The 19,062-nt window shown below is 33.5% G+C and overlaps 1 protein-coding gene across 5 annotated transcripts in view; it reads left to right on the forward strand.

Annotated features, from left to right (window-relative positions):
* The window catches only part of LOC129002321 (glutamate receptor ionotropic, NMDA 2B), a 679,287-nt gene that overhangs the window by 312,553 nt on the left and 347,672 nt on the right, over nucleotides 1–19,062 (forward strand). For all 5 annotated transcript variants that reach the window (XM_054430034.1, XM_054430032.1, XM_054430035.1 and 2 more), the window contains exon 3: nucleotides 13,144–13,163. The gene's annotated coding sequence lies outside the window, so the exon portion shown is untranslated. The remainder of the gene's footprint in view (nucleotides 1–13,143; nucleotides 13,164–19,062) is intronic.

Consider the following 19,062-nt stretch of genomic DNA (forward strand, 5'->3'; position numbering starts at 1 on the left):
ACTGCTGCCAGAGAAGAACGCAACCGCAGTTTCGACCGCTGGCAGCGTGAATGGGAAGCCGAGTCTCGGGGACGTTGGACCGCCAGGCTCATTCCTAGCATCCGACCATGGGTGGAACGGGAGCATGGTGAGGTTGGGTACTACTTGACTCAATTTTTTTCGGGTCACGGGTACTTTCGGGCCTTTTTGCACAGAATGGGGAGGGCTGCCAGCTCGGACTGTATGTACTGTCCAGGCATTGCAGACACGGCTGAGCATACCTTCTTCTTCTGCGACAGGTGGCATGTCCGCCGAGCCTCCTTGATCTCCGAGATCGGCGTCGACATTACTCCCGACAACATCGTTGGAGCTATGATACAGGGGGAAGGAAACTGGAACTGTGTAAAGCAGTTCGTTGAAGCCATACTTCGGGATAAGAAGGTCGACCTCGATCGGCCTTAGTTTTCTGAGGAAACCAGAAGGAAAGCCCTAGGGGCGTAGTATAAAAGGCCTCGCCCGAAGTAATGTGCGGAACAGTTCCAGGCTAGTGTCCTAGGAGACGAGGGGGTTTTTTAGCCGGTAGTCCGGGGACAATGAGCCCGCGGGAGTCCGGCACTACTGAGTGGCCATTGAGCACCTCAGTGTGCGTAAATGCCTTTTCACCTCCTCCCCATAAAAAAAAAAAAAAAAAAAAAAAACTATTTATTTCATGCTATGACAAGCTTTGTAGGTAAACAATCTTAAACAAAAATTTTAATTTGATTACAAATATGTTAGATAATTCTTTAAGAATACAGACAACCCACAATGTTTCTCAATTTATATGCTACAATCTTATAGGAATTCACAAAACTCTACATTATTTCTTATGTAAACATTTATGTTGCCACCACTTAAAAATCTAGCCTTTTAACACATTTTATAAAACGAAATTAAAACAAGTATATACAAAGTTATACCGTAGGAACACTACTCTAATAACAAAGTACATTAAATATGAATGAATGTAAATGAAGTGAAATTGTTATTTTTTAAGGAACAACTAAAGTAAAAAGTAATGTTTTCTCCTATGAGAATAACGATTTCCCATTATTTAAGAAGACAAAGGTCTAACTATTATCACATAATAGAGTTCGTAGGACATATAATCCTTTCTAAGGTAACCATTACATAAGGTAGCCTGGAGCAAGTAACATCTATTGTACTATCTTGTCGGCTTACTGGCACAATAGTAGTCTGTACTAATAGTTAGATAATAGCACGGATCAGTATTCCATTGATGTTCGACCCTCTATGTTCATGTCATTACATATTAAGTAATATATTAATTGAAAGCTCAAAGTTCACAGGTTATATCATGAAGATTTTATCCATCATCATTTTTCCAATTTATTTTTGTAAACCAACTCATTACCCAGCCAGTTTAAAAGCTACAGTACTTGTTTAAAATTGTGTTCTTTTCGTGTTGTTCTACCACTTTAACTATTTAACCATTCAGATTGTGTTGAAAGCTATAATTATTAAAATCAGTATTGTAATGTAGGTATTGGAAAAAGTTCAATTATTGATTCAGGCTGAATCTTTCGTTGTATTTGACTCTATAAAAATCAGAGCCTAAATACATATAGTATAGTGGTTATAAAATATTTTAATGAAATCTGTTCTTTGGAAAAAAACTGCCCACTCATTAAAATTTTCTAAACAACGATAGCACTATTATAATTACCTTAACATCCCTACAAATAAAACAGATTTTACACTCGTGTTGTCACTGTTGCATTTTCATATAAAGTATGCTATGGTTGTATTTTGCAACACTTTCATCAGTTCCAATACAAATCATAAACAAATGTGAGTCATTCATCAATCAAACGTTGTGTCAACAATGCTGTCTAACACTCACTCGATTGTTTTACAAATTTTCGTGGCCGTAAACAATACAAACAAAAAGGATGGTGACTCATTAATTCATCATTTATTAGCATGCCTTTTTATTGTGCATTACATTTGCATAAACATTATGGTTACGAAACATCTTTTTTGTAGGTTTTTTATTTTACGGTTTACTTGAATTACCCATAGATACTGTTAAATCAATAATAATCAAAATCCTTTAGTTTGCTATTAAATCACGTGGTTTCGATTGTTGTGCATGTCATTACCATTAATGTTTAAATTCATTCTTCGTTTAGGTTAGTGTCCCTACGACAAAGATGCCTACTGTATACACATGAAAGTAGAAGCAAAGGCCTTGGAACATAAATATTTACTTCAATCTTATCTAATATACTTTTAAAGGTATAACTTTGGACAGCTCATTACGTACAAGGGCGTTTTTATTATCCCAATTATCCCACAGTTCCAGCAGTCCTTTATCTTAAAGTGTGTTTTGCGCCACCAGAGAAACATAGCAGTCTGATATCTTGCCCAATGTTTCCCTTAACAAAGGTAGATCAGACAGGGAAGGGTGTTCTCAACCTTTTTCCAATTTTTTTCAGTTGCAGGAATTATATCAGTTCATCTATATAAATAATACACTTCTATGTTAAATAAATAAATCTTTGCCAAGCAAGCGTGTTTCACTAAATATTTGGATTTTAAAGTGCTCTCTTGTCATTATATATATTTTAATGAGTTTCACTGCAATAAGTTTTTCCTACAGCTACCTAACAAACCACGCAATCTTGCACTGATTATAGCACGCAAAGTAGCTAATTGCTGCATTTACTTAATGAGTTTGCCGCACTCATTTTTACCTTTGTCGCACTAATTTTGTTGTGGCTCTCCAGTATTTAAACCAGACAACACAAAACAGTGTGCATATATCAGGCACGCAATAAGTATTATGATACTACGATCAGAGAAAAAGTAATATAATACTTCATCTATGCTACGACTACGATCAGCTGGAGTATTCACATTTCGTTTAACGCTTGGATTTAACCTAACCCGAAAACGTGTTGTATAGTGTTTGAAAGACTAACTATTTATATGCTCTATTTTACAATAAAATAAATAAATGTAAGAAAAATATAATGTGTAACGATAGTGCAGAGTGTCTTTGCTAAACTCGAGAGTCTTTCTTCTTTTTTAGTAAACATTTCTCTCACGTGCAGCAAAGTGCCACTTCGCACACTAGTTACACAAATAAATATTGTATGGATAAATTTGTTTGCATTACTACCGTGTTGATTATTTGTTATATTACAAATCAATGCTATTTACAACATCAATAGGTTAAAATATTGATTGAAATGAAACACTAAACATTAATTTTGTCAGTACAGCTTTTTGTGATTTCTTGGTGTTGGTTGATGGTGTTGGTTAAATTAAATATAATTTAATTTAATTTACATTTTAAAAAGGTTTTTTACAAAAAAACATTATTTGTAATGTTCTTCCTTTAAAAAACTAAATCGCTTAAGGTTAAATATTATTATAAGTGTATTTCCGTATGGATGAATTTCCGATGCCCTTGCTTAAGAAGTATTAGTTTTAAATCAAATGCATGTAGGTAAATAGTTAAGTTATCCACCTTTACTTACCAATAGCAATATACCTTTCAATGATTTATGTTCTTGATACAATTCCAGCCCTGAAAAAATAATGGACAAACGAATGTTTAATATTCATCGAAAGAGTAGCACGGTGGCAATACTCTCATGCGTAAAATTAAACTTTCCGTTTTCGGGAACACGTCATGCGTGTCGTTCGAGCAATTTATACTTCAGCGTTTTCAATAGCATATTAATGTTTAACATTATTGTTTATGTTTAGCATTTAATTCAACATTGATTACACATGAAATATTGTACATTCCGATCATCTTTAATTTAAAATACGTAATATTTATTGTACCTTGATTTGAAAATGTGAAATTCAGTGGAAAAAGTGATTAGTTTTTGCACGTAATGAGATGAAGATTTTAATCGTCGAGTGAAAAAAAAACTTGTGGTTATAAACCATCTAAGATAATATTTTTCAAACGAACTTTTAACTGTCCTTATTCTATGTTCTTATCAGCTACTGTATTTTGAATTAGTTTTATATAGCTCTGCATAGTTGATGCATTACAATGCGTCATACGAAACATTGCTTGAAGAAGACTTTTTTGAGGGCTAATTATTTTAATTATTGGATTTAATTTAGATTTTTTAACTGTTTATAGGATCTGTAAGGTATATAACCAGGTGTTTGCCAAAGGTTAAAGAAAAATAACGAAGTTAGGCCGTTTATTATGTAGGGTTTTGTACTCAAAAACAATACGTCAACAGATAATGCAACTTTTTTAAGAACAGTACCTATATTTATTCTGTAATTCATTGTTAAACAAAGTGTCAGCTAACTCGCACTTAATTATTATACCATATCCTTTTAAATATTCGTAATAAACATTGAATGACTCTTTTTGCAAGTCACTTTATAATTTAATGTAACTTAGAAAAGAAGAAGAGTATATGTCAGCTGCATGCACATCGATGTCCGCGAACCCCATTTAAATAATTATCGTTTTATTTAAAAATGACTCCGACTACAACAATCAATATTTGTATGTGGTTAGCAGTAAATATTTTAAACACATTGTGATATTCTTTATTACAGTCTCTGCAGTTGGCTAACAAGGATCCACTCATTCTATCAGTGTGGTTATAAAACACAAAAAAGAAGTCTAGCTGGGCATTAAAATGTAAGCCTCAGTAAGGATGGGCTTAGACAAACGAAACTTGATTTCCTCTGAGAAAAGATCCCAAAGTAACACGAAGCAAACCATCTCCTGTCTGTTTACAGTGCGAGGCTGTTAAAGCTGGGTTTTCCTAGACGCGGAGTCGGCCAGCGGAGAGAGGAACGCGGAGAGCGGAATTGAAATTAACATGGCATTCCGCTCCGCTGCTAGGAAAACAGTAACATTAAATTACCTAAGACAAGCTGAGTCCGCTCTCCGCGTTCCTCTCTCCGCTGGCCGACTCCGCGCCTAGGAAAACCCGGCTTAAGGTGATATAAAGGAATACTCTATACAGGGTGACAAAAAAGTCTGGAAACGGTTTAGTATCTCTTTAACTAAATCCGTTAGAAACTTCAAACCTTTCACATCAACTTACATGTATAAAAACTACTTTTTCCAAGAATTATCATTTTTTTACCTCTACCAGGGGACAACCCATGAGGAGTAGGTACATAATCTTTAATGTAAGCATAGGTTGATATGCACATCATTTTAAAGGTCTGGTCAAGTGGAGTTCATTGCCGGAAACCGCGTCAAAAAAGGTTCATCCATTACAAAATGGTGGCTGTCCAAAGTTCTTGTTGAATATACCTGCACAGGCCTTACTATTGGTAAATACTCGTATTAAACATTAGCTTGAGAGCTGAAACTGTATTTTAAAGTCAACTAGCTCATAGACTAATATTATTCAATCTTCAAAACAAATTTAAACGGGTTTCAGATTTCCCGGCTAATTTTGAATATGAGTATTTACCAATTCTAAGGCCTCTGCTGGTATTCCGCAAGAACTTTGGACTGCCGCCATTTTGTAACGGATGAACCTTTTTTGACGCGGTTTCCGGCAATGAACTCCACTTGACCAGACCTTTAAAATGATGTGCATATCAACCTATGCTTACATTAAAGATTATGTACCTACTCCTCATGGGCCGTCCCCTGGTGAAGGTCAAAAAATAGTAATGCTTGCAAAAAGTAGTTTTCATATATATAAGTTTATGTGAAAAGTTTGAATTTTCTAACGAATTTCGTTAAAAAGATATCAAGCCGTTTCCAGACTTTTTTGTCACCCTGTATAACACATTTGCTTACAATTATATTAATTTAATAAATGCAATGTCCAACTTGATAACAAACTCATTGTTTTAGGCTGACGTTTTAAGATTATTATTTAACGAAATCCTTCAAGAAAACACAGATTTAAATAGTTCAAAAATAATATCTGGTCCTATATTAACGTGGGTTTGAACTATTTTCAACAAATTGGTGAAACCACTTACTAACACAAAGCAGGTAATTTTGTTGTTACAAAGTTTTAATTGAATTTACAGTTTAAAACAGTTGTAGAATCTTGATAATGAAGTATATCGGCTTAAAGCTACGTTTTCAAACTTTGTTTTATTTTACTCTAATGAAGTATTTTGGGTATTTAATTTAGTCTTTATTTGAGTCACACGTACAAATATTGAAATAGTTTTAAGTATTAGTATTGTTATTCCTTGTGTTCTATGTAAAAATGTGTGCATTTTTAATGTTTTAATTGAACATCAAAAAACTATTTACTCCATAGTAAAATTGCATAAACATTGATAATAATGTATTTCCGGGATACCCTGTATGTATTAATAAACTGTATTCGACGTAATTATATCCACGTTTTAGGTATGTTCAGCTTTTTCATTAGTAAATAATGAAGTTTGACACACTAGGTTAATCGAATTTGCAAATGTTTAAAATTTTAGTGAATCAACACTAATAATAAACATATCGTCTTAATAATAACGTATTATTTTAAATATATTGTCATTATGTTTTGTTCTCATACATTGTAACAACCCAACATGTGTATGTATAACAATGTCATGCACAGTGACTGTTGTGCGAAAAAGGGTCATGTCGCTGTTTTTAGCTATGTTTTATTTAGAATGAATTGTTACTTAAACTTGTTGATCTCTGAGTAAAACCGTACAAGAAGTTAATAAGTAAGTTAATTGGATAATTAATAAGTTAGGTTCAAGCATCAATAACGTACATTCATGCGTCCCTCGTAAATTAAAAATAGCTTGAAAAATTACTTATTTGTACCTTTACCATGTTTACCTTAAATCGTGTTTTCAAAAACATGTAATACTCCTTTTCACATATCTCGTTCTATACATTTTAAATAAAACAGTTAAAATGTATCTTGCGTTACAGTTTCTAAATATATCTGTAGGAATATTAATAATAATACGAAATGTTTCAACAGTTTTGTTTAAATAGGACTACCTATCAAAGCTATGTCTTACAGTTCTTCTCCGTACATCCACAGTTCTCCAGCGGCAACGACGTACTTTGCACTCTCCATTACACGCAAATCGTTATTATGAGTTACTAAATAGGAAATGTATTTTTTTTAAAGAGAAATATTCTTAAACCTCAATTATTTAAAGGTGTATAAACGACGTGTCCAACAATATAAATCATAACTATCACTGATTTAATCTTTTACACAATTGACTTTAAAACTAGCAGATCACGTATTGATTATTTGTTGCTAATTTATGGAAAGCCCCAAATAGATCTCCTTACATTTAATATTCCACAAAACCTTATACAAAGACATAATACTTTATTATACCATTGTGTTTTATAATTAAGATTTGGCTTGATCGATGTTGGGATTATTTCAAAGAGTGTGATTTGTGTGATAATAATAATCAACTCCTAGTAAAACAATTGCAAAACCAAAAATACCGTAAGAGAATAAAATAAGATAAATAAAAAAAAATATTCGTTGCATTTTATTTTGAGATGCATCACATGAATGAACAAAAACTAACCTTTTTCAACCCTCTTGCAAAGTATAGAAGTAAAAACTTCTGTTTGAATAAGTGAAGCGAAGGTTTACCTTTAACAATTCTTCCCATGTGTGGATATTGTTATCTCACCTGTGAGAGTAAAACATAGAGTTTTTTTTCGTTGAACTGTGTACTGAGTTGGGTTTCTTTACTACACTTCCACGTTAACACTAGTTTAAACACTTGGTAGGAAAACGAAACCTTGTTGAAATAAATTTCATACGGTAAATCACTGAGAGGATAAAAAAGAAATTCTCAAAAATACAGCGTCAATTAAAAACTAAAATCATATTTACAGTAAAGTAATAAATTAGTGTTTTATGAATTTGAAGTTTAGATCCAAAACCATCGTTAAGATGAAACTAAACTGGTTCCTTGAAGAATTGGTTTTTTTACTGTCCCAACCCATGATACTTAAATGCTACTATGTACAGTCACTTCAAAAGAAGGGTCGCTGTTGTGCTAATAGTGGGGGTAATTTGAGAATTTTTCCATTTTGGTGGTGCCAATGGGCCACAAAAAAAAAATTTAAAAGTATATGTTCAGTAATACAACTAAAATTTGTGATGGATAGTTATTGTATTTGCTCAGCATCTTAACTTGTAAATTATGTCACCACACCATTTTTGCTGTTATTTCTTATTGGTTGTTATTTCTTGTTGGTTGTTGACTCACATATTTTTTCTCTGTTTTTCAATATCTATAAGTTCCTATTATCTTGTTTTAAATTCTTACTTTTGTTATTGCCATATAAGCGTTGTTGTCTTTTGTTGTTCTTGTTTGGTTCTTGTCATGATCACTGTTCGTTGACTTTGTTATTTACAATGCCCTTATTAAGTTTGCATTTTAAATAGTCTATTCTTGTTACCTTTTGCTTGTTGAGTTTTTTTTTCTCGTTGAACTCTTTTTCTCTTTTCTTGATTATTTATATTACCACTCACTGTTTTGCTTTTCATAGATGTATATAAGTTACCTTAATTACCTTTGTTACTGTCTGCTTGCTAGTTCACTTACATGTATGCACTTTAAAATTATTGTATTGTTTGTAAAATGGTGTTTAACGTTTAGAATTAATAAATAAAATAAAATTAAATTAAATGCAAATTATTGCTTAACATGTCTTAACTACTAACACTTATATATACTTATATACTTATACTAACATGTCTTAGTAAAAAGTACATTACATTACTGGTATTAAATTTATAATAAATTTAAGATTTTCTTCGCGAGTCGATCGTGTTTTACAAGGTGAATTAGTAAATTATAAAAGTAAATAAAAAATGAATACATTGATTGACCTTATTCATTGAATTCCTATAAATATGAAATACGATTTGTTAAACTACTGAACCACTGGTACGTCTCAACTGTTTACCAACGACGGTTTTTTAACTAGCCGCTTTAGCTCAGTTATTTGACTTGAAAAGATTCAATCAACAATATTGTTGTTTTACTGTACGACACGAGTAACGGACCAATGAGGTTCGAGTATTGAGAGAAAAAAAGTTAGATTGTAATACTTCGATTGTCATATTACCAGCTGTTAAGGTAAATTTAATTGATTAAACAATGAGTGAGTAGTTGGAACAATAAATCAATGCATCACAATCAGTTGCTATGAGAGGTTATAAACGAAAACAAACCTCTCTTGGATGTTATGAGTAATGATTTTTAGTAATTAAGAAACGGTCTTAGGTTAATTAGTGTACGCAACTCACGTAATTAACCTTAAAGACACTCGTAGAAGTTTAAAGGCACTCGCCAAGGCTATTACCTTAAATTTTCTTCTTTAAAATCATGTCTTCAAGACAACCCTTACGCGATCTTTGCGTACACTACTATTACATTATGTATCTCTTTAAATCATAATCTGCAACAAACATTATTTATTTTACAGGCTAAATGGCATCTAAGGATAAAAAGGTTATATATTTTTCAACCAGTTTAGATCAAGTTTATTATGAGAGAATTACTACGGATAAGATGAAAATGTGCAAGTGAGCAATAGAGGTTGTGATTGGTGTGTGACTAACCTTATTTACTTGATTTTTAACCCTACATCTGGCAAGAGGCTCAATGAGCCGAATTTGGCAAGTGTAGTGTGAGATGGCAGAGGCTCATTGAGCCGAATTTGTCATTGGCACACTCAAACACATATTTCGTTGTGTTATGATGGAATAAATTACTAACAACCTATACTGTTGTGAAGATGAGATTACGGGCTTTATTGTTCATACATAAAACATCTACGGGCGTTTCTATATACGCGTGTGGGAAATTTTGAAAACAGGTGATTTTTTATAGTGCTGTGACAGTGCAGTACAAAACTCTTTGGGCGACTTATTAATAAAGTTTTTTTATAATTTAGGCCTATTTCTTTTTTGTTTGTACAGTTTATAGCCTATAACCATGCTTGTAAATATACTTTCTTCATTATAAGTTTATTTCTAATTTAGGCCAAGGCTATTTCATTTTTTGGTTGGCATCCAATTTTTTGCGTAGGCTTAGCCGATTTTAATTTTGTATGCCAAATACAATGTAGGCTTACTTTGTAAATATTTGTAATAACCATATTTAGTCATAAAATATATATTTCAATGTTTTTCAACCCAGTTTATGACTTGTTTTTTTTTTCACCATATCACTTTGTAATGACTTGTCACTTTTTTCGAAAATGAATTTTTCAGTTGCGACTTTCTACAAAACACTATATAGGAGACTTATAACTTAGGTTTAGCAAAAAACCTTATATATATTCTAAAAGTACATAAAATTAATAACAAAATGTATATCTCAGAATTTTATACATGAGGTATTGAAGATTTTATAATCATTTCATTCATGCGAATATGTTATACATTTTTCATAAAAAATGTAGAAGTTGTTTATATTTTGAGTTTTTTAATTTTTTCAGTTGCAATAATCAGTAAAATACAAATATTTATTGAGAGCCCTATGGTTTTTGAGTATAAACATGCAACTTTTATTGACTCTTGGAATTTATTACTATTTTTGACATCACTCAAAATTTTATTTGCGTTTTTTTTGTGAAAACACATTTTGAAAGATTTATTGACTTTTTACTAATCCTTTTACAATTATTCCAAAAGTCTTTATATTACTATGTAGAGTACTAAACTGTCAAACTTTTTCCAACATATGTTTATAAGAAAAAAAAATTGTAAAACTTCTTATAATCAATAAAATTTCAAATTTTATTTTTCAAATTAACCTGTAAAGTAATAATATTAGGTTTAATAAAATATTCTCAGTATTAGACTGCTATTTCATGAGTCTTTTTTCACATAAAGTACTAGTACTACATGTATTCACCCGAAAATTTCTTGGTGAAAACTGTACCCGTTAGGTAATTACTTATAATTAATTAAATTGTACTTAGCAAACACAGTTTTGTTTAAGATATTTTTAGAAAGTTGGTAGCGTGATTTAAATTATAGCACTGTTAGGAAGGCCATATAAAAAAATATATAATGGAGAAGTTGTCAGGAAAACCTTGTTTACGAAAGTGGTGTAGAAAATCTGAAAAAAAGCTGTGCAGAAACTAAACTTTAAATAAATATGATGTCATTTCAGAGTAAACATAGGAGAACTGTTAGCAATTGACATTACTGAAATCCTTTGCATGTATAAATTCAAATTGTGAAACTTACTTGGTTATTGAACTAAAAGTCTATCAATATGTTACAGTAAAAATACCCATCTAGGAATTTATGTTGATTTTTTAACAAACATGCATTTAATCCTCCAGTAGATGAATTTTGTATAGCAGTTTACTAAATTAATTATGTAAATTTAACTTCAAATTATTTTAAAATTACTCCCAAGATATTAAATAAATTAAAGTGCACTCTAGGTTCAACCGGTTGTATTAATTGTTATGAAAAACTTATTAAAGGATTTTTTAACGCTACATGTACATGTACATACCTCTAGATATGGGCTATTTTCATTTTATTAAAGCACGGAAAAAGGATTATGAGATATTGTCATGCAAGATTGTGGATACCCCTAATGCAAGTTTAATTGGGTTACAAGAATAAACCTAAACATGGTACACATTTTTACAGCATAATTATGAACATTTTGAAAATTTTAAAAATGTTGCCCGTGACCCCGAAATTGGGTATATAAGAGGCAGTTTAACCTTTTTAAATGCAATGCTCCATCGAGTTAAACCTCATTCTAACAGCCTCCGTAAAAGAATATTATCTGTCAAAACAAATGTGCTCTAACTCAACCCAATATAAAATGTTAAAAATTTTAATCAGTCATGAGCCTGAGAGACCCATATAAATATACTTTCAATGCATTTTCTATGATTCCTATGTAGTTCATATAGAGACGTATTTTGGCGATATTCATCTTCTGTAACTGCCTTTTAAATTAAGTGAAACTTGAGTCTTTATAAACTTAGAAGTTCCAAGCTGTCAACAAAATATTTTGGGGTTCCGGTAACCATTTTTATCTAAATTAATCGTTTTTATTAACGATTATTATGGGTGCATAAAACTTGATTTCCACTGAGCAAAGATGTGGAACCAACAACGGTTTTTACTCGTTTCCCCTGGTTTCGGATTATAAATGAACACACTAAAATCTATAAGCTTTGGGATTATAAAATAATATTTGATCGTTTAATTCCTTTATGTGTATAAGTGAATCAATAGGCAATACTACAGTTGTTTGGACTGTACTTAACATAATACATTAGATAGTAGCCTTAAACCAATTATTATAGCCTATCATTTTATGATATCATATTTTGATTAAACTTGTAATAAAAGCTCTATTGGCTGGAGAGTTCAAAACCTTAACTGATGAATAACCAAATACACTTTCGGGAATCGATAAATACTTTTTCTAATGAGTTAAATCTACCGTTAATTAACGACCCGAGGCTAATTGGTCGTTATGACGAAGTACTCCTGATTGAGTACCTTTGAAATTAATTAAATTATATACTGGCTGGTTTCCAAACTATTTTTGGTGATTGAGCGAGCTTAAAGTAGTTAATAGCAACCTTTATTTTCATAACGCAAATTAATTTAAAGCAAGGCTAATTTCTAAGAAGTTCAGGTATAAATTTTTCTGAAGTACTTGAACAGAAGAACTTTTTTATAATTTCTTTTTCTTTCTTCTGGATTGTTTGTAGTAGGTTTGAATGAAGCATTATATATCTTAAATTATCCTAACATACTTATAACTTATTAGCTACTTTAACACCCTGAAATTGAATTTTAATGATAGGAACATTTTAACTTTGTGAAAATTGTATATTTAAAAAATTCTTTTTGTAATTAAAACAACATTTATATTTCTAGTATGGCACTCTGTCTGTGCAATAATATATAATACTATGCTATTGTAATATAATCATGTGGTTTTATGTGTTTTAACAGTTAGAGTATGAATTAGTGTTACAATTTTTGAATGGCATGAGTTACTAAAAGTTCAGGATTAAATTTTTTTACGTATCGTATAAGTTATTGCTTTATATTCGGTTTAATAAATCTAAATCAATTTTGTTTAGTATGTTATACTCTCTCCTTGCCTGGTCTAATTAAATGCATTTGGTTTCAGATCGGTCAACAGAAGCTGAGGTAAGAAATGATAAGAATGTTTAAATCCCTGTTGTTTTAAATATATTCTGCATGAATCGTGTAGAAACACGAGTTGATAACCAATTAACTTTTTTTATGAGTAACCGACATCCCTTCATAGATTCGTTTATTTCTCTTAACTTTATTAATGTTTTGCAGTTCACTTTCAAGTGTGTAATCTTTAAGCAACAAAAAAGGTTTATAAGTTAATTGATTCTATTTTAATGTACGTAGTGTAGGTAATTAATGGTTAACATATTGAAAAAGTTAATAAAAGAACTAAACTATTTAAGCTTTTTTATACGTGAAATGTGTAAAGCTATTGTTTATGTTGTTTAATCATCTGTGGACACAAGGGACTAGTGTGAATAAATTTGATATATGTTTGATCTATTTAATAATACACTTATGATGGTTGTATAAATTCAATCAGCCACTGATAAATAAAATAAATAAATCAAAAACACAAAATAAATCAACCCACGGTGCTCATCTATGCAGACACTCTGTTCACATTACACTTAGTCGACCAGTTGGTGTGAACAGAGTAGAACAGTAGCATGAGCATCGATTTACAAATTCCTTTCCCAGCTGATGTTAGCTAGGCGATGACCGGTAGGGCTGACTTCCTAGAAACATCGTTAACCTATAAGCCACGCACCCTATCGGTAATCAGCCAGTGAGAAGGGCTAATGAAGAAGATGGAGGGGTGACGAGTCTCGGACCTGGAAAGGACAATCGAGGAGATCACCACGGGCCACGGGACCAAGAAGATCAGGAGTTTGGGAAAGCGTGTATCGGTACGTGTGCTTCTGGGACAATAGACAGTATGTAGAAAGAATAAAATATCTAACTAAAATTTTGTCAAACATACAAGTCATATATTTTGTCAGTAACTAATTCTTTTATATTTTCAATTGATTTTCTTTTCTTGTAAATTTAACGTTGTAAATTAATTTATCTTATTATTGTTGATTTTTGCCTTTTCAAAGTTTTCTTTTGCTGTTGTAACAGTTTGTAACTTTTGTTGTTTTTCTAAATTTAAATTTTTGATCATTACACGTTGAGTAACACCCTTAAGCAGTCTTATGTCTCATTGACCTAACACCTCTTCACTAAGCTAAGCGAGTGTATCATTTTAGGAAACTTAAACTTAAAGTGAGGCATGGGACCATGGGACTCGCAATATATTTATGTGAATAAATGTAAAATTGAAAACTATGTTGAATTTTCTCAAATGCAAATGAACTTGGACCATTTGTTTGATATAGTAAATTTAAATGGTAATAATGTTCATTCAATGCCACTTACTATATTTATTTTTTTGTTTACTTCATACCAAAATATATATATCATAGTATTATTTATACCATAATTATGGTACAATAACACTAGTTAAGTCATCCTATTGCCAAGGAACATAGAAAAGAAAAATCTATGGACACAATGGTAATTAAAATCTAAAAGAATAGCGAAATCACCGTCTTTAAAATTACATACATACATTAGTTACACAGAAACCCTTTTATGACGGAATTCCGTTTGCAAGACTTGTAGTCTCTGGAGATGAAACTTCAATAACTAAAGTTCTATGTTACTGGAAAATGTATGTTCGTATAACTGACTAATGCTAATTTTACTTCAATGAAATATGATGTAAGACGTATATTACGTTACTACTACTAGTCCCGAAAATAAGTGTTTACCGGACGAGTGTGGTCGTTCCCGTGCAAGACGAAGTCGAGTACGGGATTACAATACGAGTCCGGTACACACATTTTGGACGAGTTACGTACGATAGTTTACGCCATACTACTACATCTGTACAAATCCTTATATATTTCCACCAATTAAATTATTAAAAATCACTAGTCATAACCTCTAAGAGAGGTTATGTTTTTGTTTATAACCATTCATTGCCACCTAAATACAGTATAATCAGCTGATTGGTGTCCGGTAAAACTCATTACAGTACAGTAGTACCATAGATAAAACATACTCCCTTAGTAGATTTCTCATCCTTATGGAACAGCTGAAGACAATTTTATTGTTAGTTCTGTACGGTTTATGTAGAGGTCGTGTTTTGTTTACAATTTGTTTCCCGTTATTACAGCCATTTAAAACCTCGTTTAACCAAGTAATACGATCTAATCATAAACAATAACTTGTCCCCTAGTTATATAACCAAACAGTAAAGCACAAATCAAGAAATTAACCCTAAAATAATAGAAACAAAGTTTTGTCGACACTAACGCCCATGTGTCACGTACATGAACTACACACGAAAAACGTGCTTCAAAATTTACAATGGGATGAGAAGTCTACTTGTGTTGGTTAGTCTATGGTAGTACGCAATGAAACCCCATTTGAATAAGCTGGCGGCAAAGAGCTGTTTTCTGGACTAAATCCTTGTGCGGGAAGTTTGTCAAAATAATGTAGTGTGGCGTAAATTTATTTACCAAGATTTTTTATATAGCTAATTCGATTTTAAATAATAATAACCATTCTGGTACACAGCATCCATTTTCTCGCATAATTGTGACTCTTGTCTAGTCTTAGTAAGTTTCAAAATTTTTTCCTCCTAACGACTTTTAAGAGCTTATAAATGTTGAAATCATTTTGTACATTGAAGCGTATTTTTATGCCTAAGGATTACAGATGGTATTTAAAATATTGTAAATAAAAAATGTACTTGATATTTTCATGGTGTATAAATAAACAATTATATTTTGCATCTTTATGGGTATATTTTAATACAAGTTTGTAATTTTATTTCTTCCATATAAGCCTTCAATAGTTCAATAAAAACACACCACAATACCTTTCTATTAGCAGAAAACCAGTATTCGGTAAAATAAATATAATTTAAATATGAAATAAATCTAGCGATTTAAAGGGAATATTTTTGTATCAATATAAAATCCAGCCATATAAATGGAAATTCACTTAGTCTTCAGGTTTGCTGTGACGGGGTATTTTTTATCTTAGCGATAGGGACATTAGTATTATTATAATGCGTAGGTTACTCAAAACACTTATTTCTGTTATGAACCATCAACCGTCAGAAATTACCTTCAGGCTCAACGTGCGCCCTAAGTAGAAAACATATTTGTAATATTTTATTTCCTAGGTATATACTGCCGTATTTATTTTATATAGCTACAAAACTCAATCAAACAAAAATGTGCAAAATCTTAATTGCAATTTGCTACAGTCACATTTTATGAATTAATGACGTTAATCATAATGTGAGTTATAAAGCGCTAACACATCATGGAAAGGGTACTTCTATGCAAACTATCATGTAATGAATACAATTTTATGCAATTTAAGCAACTTATATAAAAGCATAAACTCAAATATAAAACGGAAAAATATTACGTAGAAATATTATTCCTTGTCTAACATATTTCTTTTAATACAATTATTTAATTCTTAGCAGATAAAACAGATTTTCAAGTCGACCTTAACCTAATGCGGGAAAAAGTACTAAATCAATAGAGCTTCTTAAATTATTGGATGAGTTTTTTGGCTCTTTGTAAATAAATTTAGAACACCCTTAACATATTTAACATCTAGATATGTGGAAATATATAACTTTATGGTAGCCACACTGAAAAGAAGACCTTACACCGTCCATTCATACGAATATTATGAATGTTATCGTCATAACAGTCACAATAATGTATACTTCTTTATAACATTTAAATGTGCGACGAGATTTTCTGCACTGGAAAAATAATATTAGAAGTGCAGTCGTCGCCGTTTGCCGGGGATAGCTCAGCCTACAATGGCTGGGTAAAGTTCCAGGGTCTGCGACAAGGTCAGGGAAACCACTAGGCCAAAAGCCGGGTCTAACCGGTATAGGACTGGCTCATACACGGGCACTGTGAACAAGTCAAAAACAAGTCACCAAAACAAACGTGCAATAATCACTACCAGGCCTACGCCGATTCTCCACACTCCTAGGGGGTCGTTGCTGACTACGCAATTCGGGCTTCGTCCTAACTATCCAATAGTTAAGCCCAGAGTGCCTAAAACACGGTGAGTTACACGACGACTTGCCAATAAAAACCACAACGCGTGTTATCACCAGGCGGGGTCTACTAGGCCACTATAATCCAATACACAACTCTAATGCCCAAGCTAAGAATCTAACTACCTCTTTCGAACGTGACAGTCTCAAGATTCTTCTCAGCTTTCTTCCTGAGAACGTAGGCGGTTTCCAAAACCAGCGCTACGTTGGGTGAAGGTGGAGGCCGGAAGGCTGCCTTCTCTCGCAGATAGGCCTCATAATCTTCAGCCAACTCAATCATCTCGGCCAGATTGCGGAAGTCCCGTCTTCGCACCATGAGTTTGTACTCAGGTCGCATGTTGTTGTAGATCAAGTCCAATCTACCATGCCCCGACAACGTACCGCTACGCCTAAGCAAGGTACTTATGGCAACGACGTAGTCTCTAAAGTGTTCGCCTTCACCCTGTGTCCTTTTCCGGATCTCCTCATCCAAGTTCCTCCAATATCCTGGTGGGAAGAACTGGATTTCAAACTGATGTCGGAAAGCTTCGAATGAATACAGGAGCTCCTTACAATTCCTATACCACAGAAGCGCTGAGCCTTGCAGCAGCTCCGGCAGCGCTCTGAGCAGGTCCTCTGATGATATAGAGTAGGACCCCATCAGCTCTTCAAGACGCTCCAGGAATGATACAGGGTCTCTACGGCCATCAAACTTCAAACCCCACTTTCGGACCATGTCACATACTTTGGAGCAATCCTTTGGCTCCACCCTGCTGGCCTCATTTGAGAGCATATCCGAGCCTCGAGGCATCTCCAAGCTAGAAGGCCGGGCTGGTCTCTCAGAACTATCATTGGGCCGCTGCCATCCCTCGGGTCTACTAGGTAACCCAAAGGTAGGCATTGGAGCAGCCACAACAGGGGACGTAGGGTTGGCGGGTCTTTCGAACCCATAGCCGACCCCATTACTCGGCGAGCCCCTCGCCTGTCACACCACCAATGCAAGTTGTTCTCTAAGAGTCCGGGTATCGGTCCCTAAAGACAACCCAAGGATCTCTTTAATCGCCTCTAACTCCCCGCTAAGCCTGAATATCTCTGTTTGGTCCGATTCAGTACTAACCAGTACCTGAGGTACGGTTCTCGGGGGGTCTGGATGCCCTATGGTTGTAGTAGCCGGCGGTACATATGTTGGTGCAGCAGCCCCAGCCGTACACAGCCTATCCTCGCTGTACCGACGGGCATTCCGCTGCTTCCAAAACGACGAAAATCTCTGCCGTAATTCAGCAGAAGTCCCAGTGGTCACCAAACCATACTGGTCCATCGTCCTCATGAGCTCCCCTTTCGAAAGGTCATAGATCCAACCCACGCGACTGTCCCGGGGCTGCGACCCCAAGGACATAGTCGCTGGCGCGGAATAGGTCAAAGAAGTTGTCACCGTCGTAGCCACGACCGATGAAATAGTCGGCCAAACGAGCGAAGATGCCGGCCACAATGACGATGTCGTCGTCACCGACAGTTCGGAGCTAACCCCAGAACTAGTCGTAGTAATAGCAGACGTAATAGGCGTACCGCCCAGCACAGACGTCGTACTCGTAGTGACAACCATATTTAAAATTCAAAACACCACGACAAATCCGCAAAAACAAGGGCGTAACCAATTAAAATCTATTTAACACCGTACTATTAAATCAAACCAATTATGGGTGCGAAAGTCAAACCACAAATACACAGTAAGGGTTCTCACTCAAATAATATTCAATGATAAAGCTCAATTAATTAGCAAAATAATAATTACTAACTAATATCTATAAAGGTAAATAATCACTACCAGGCCTACGCCGATTCTCCACACTCCTAGGGGGTCGTTGCTGACTACGCAACTCGGGC

This window comes from Macrosteles quadrilineatus, unplaced genomic scaffold, assembly GCF_028750875.1.
Source record: "Macrosteles quadrilineatus isolate MER2022 unplaced genomic scaffold, UCM_ALF_1.0 Scaffold_9__3_contigs__length_116548681, whole genome shotgun sequence".
In the NCBI taxonomy this organism is placed as follows: domain Eukaryota; kingdom Metazoa; phylum Arthropoda; class Insecta; order Hemiptera; family Cicadellidae; genus Macrosteles; species Macrosteles quadrilineatus.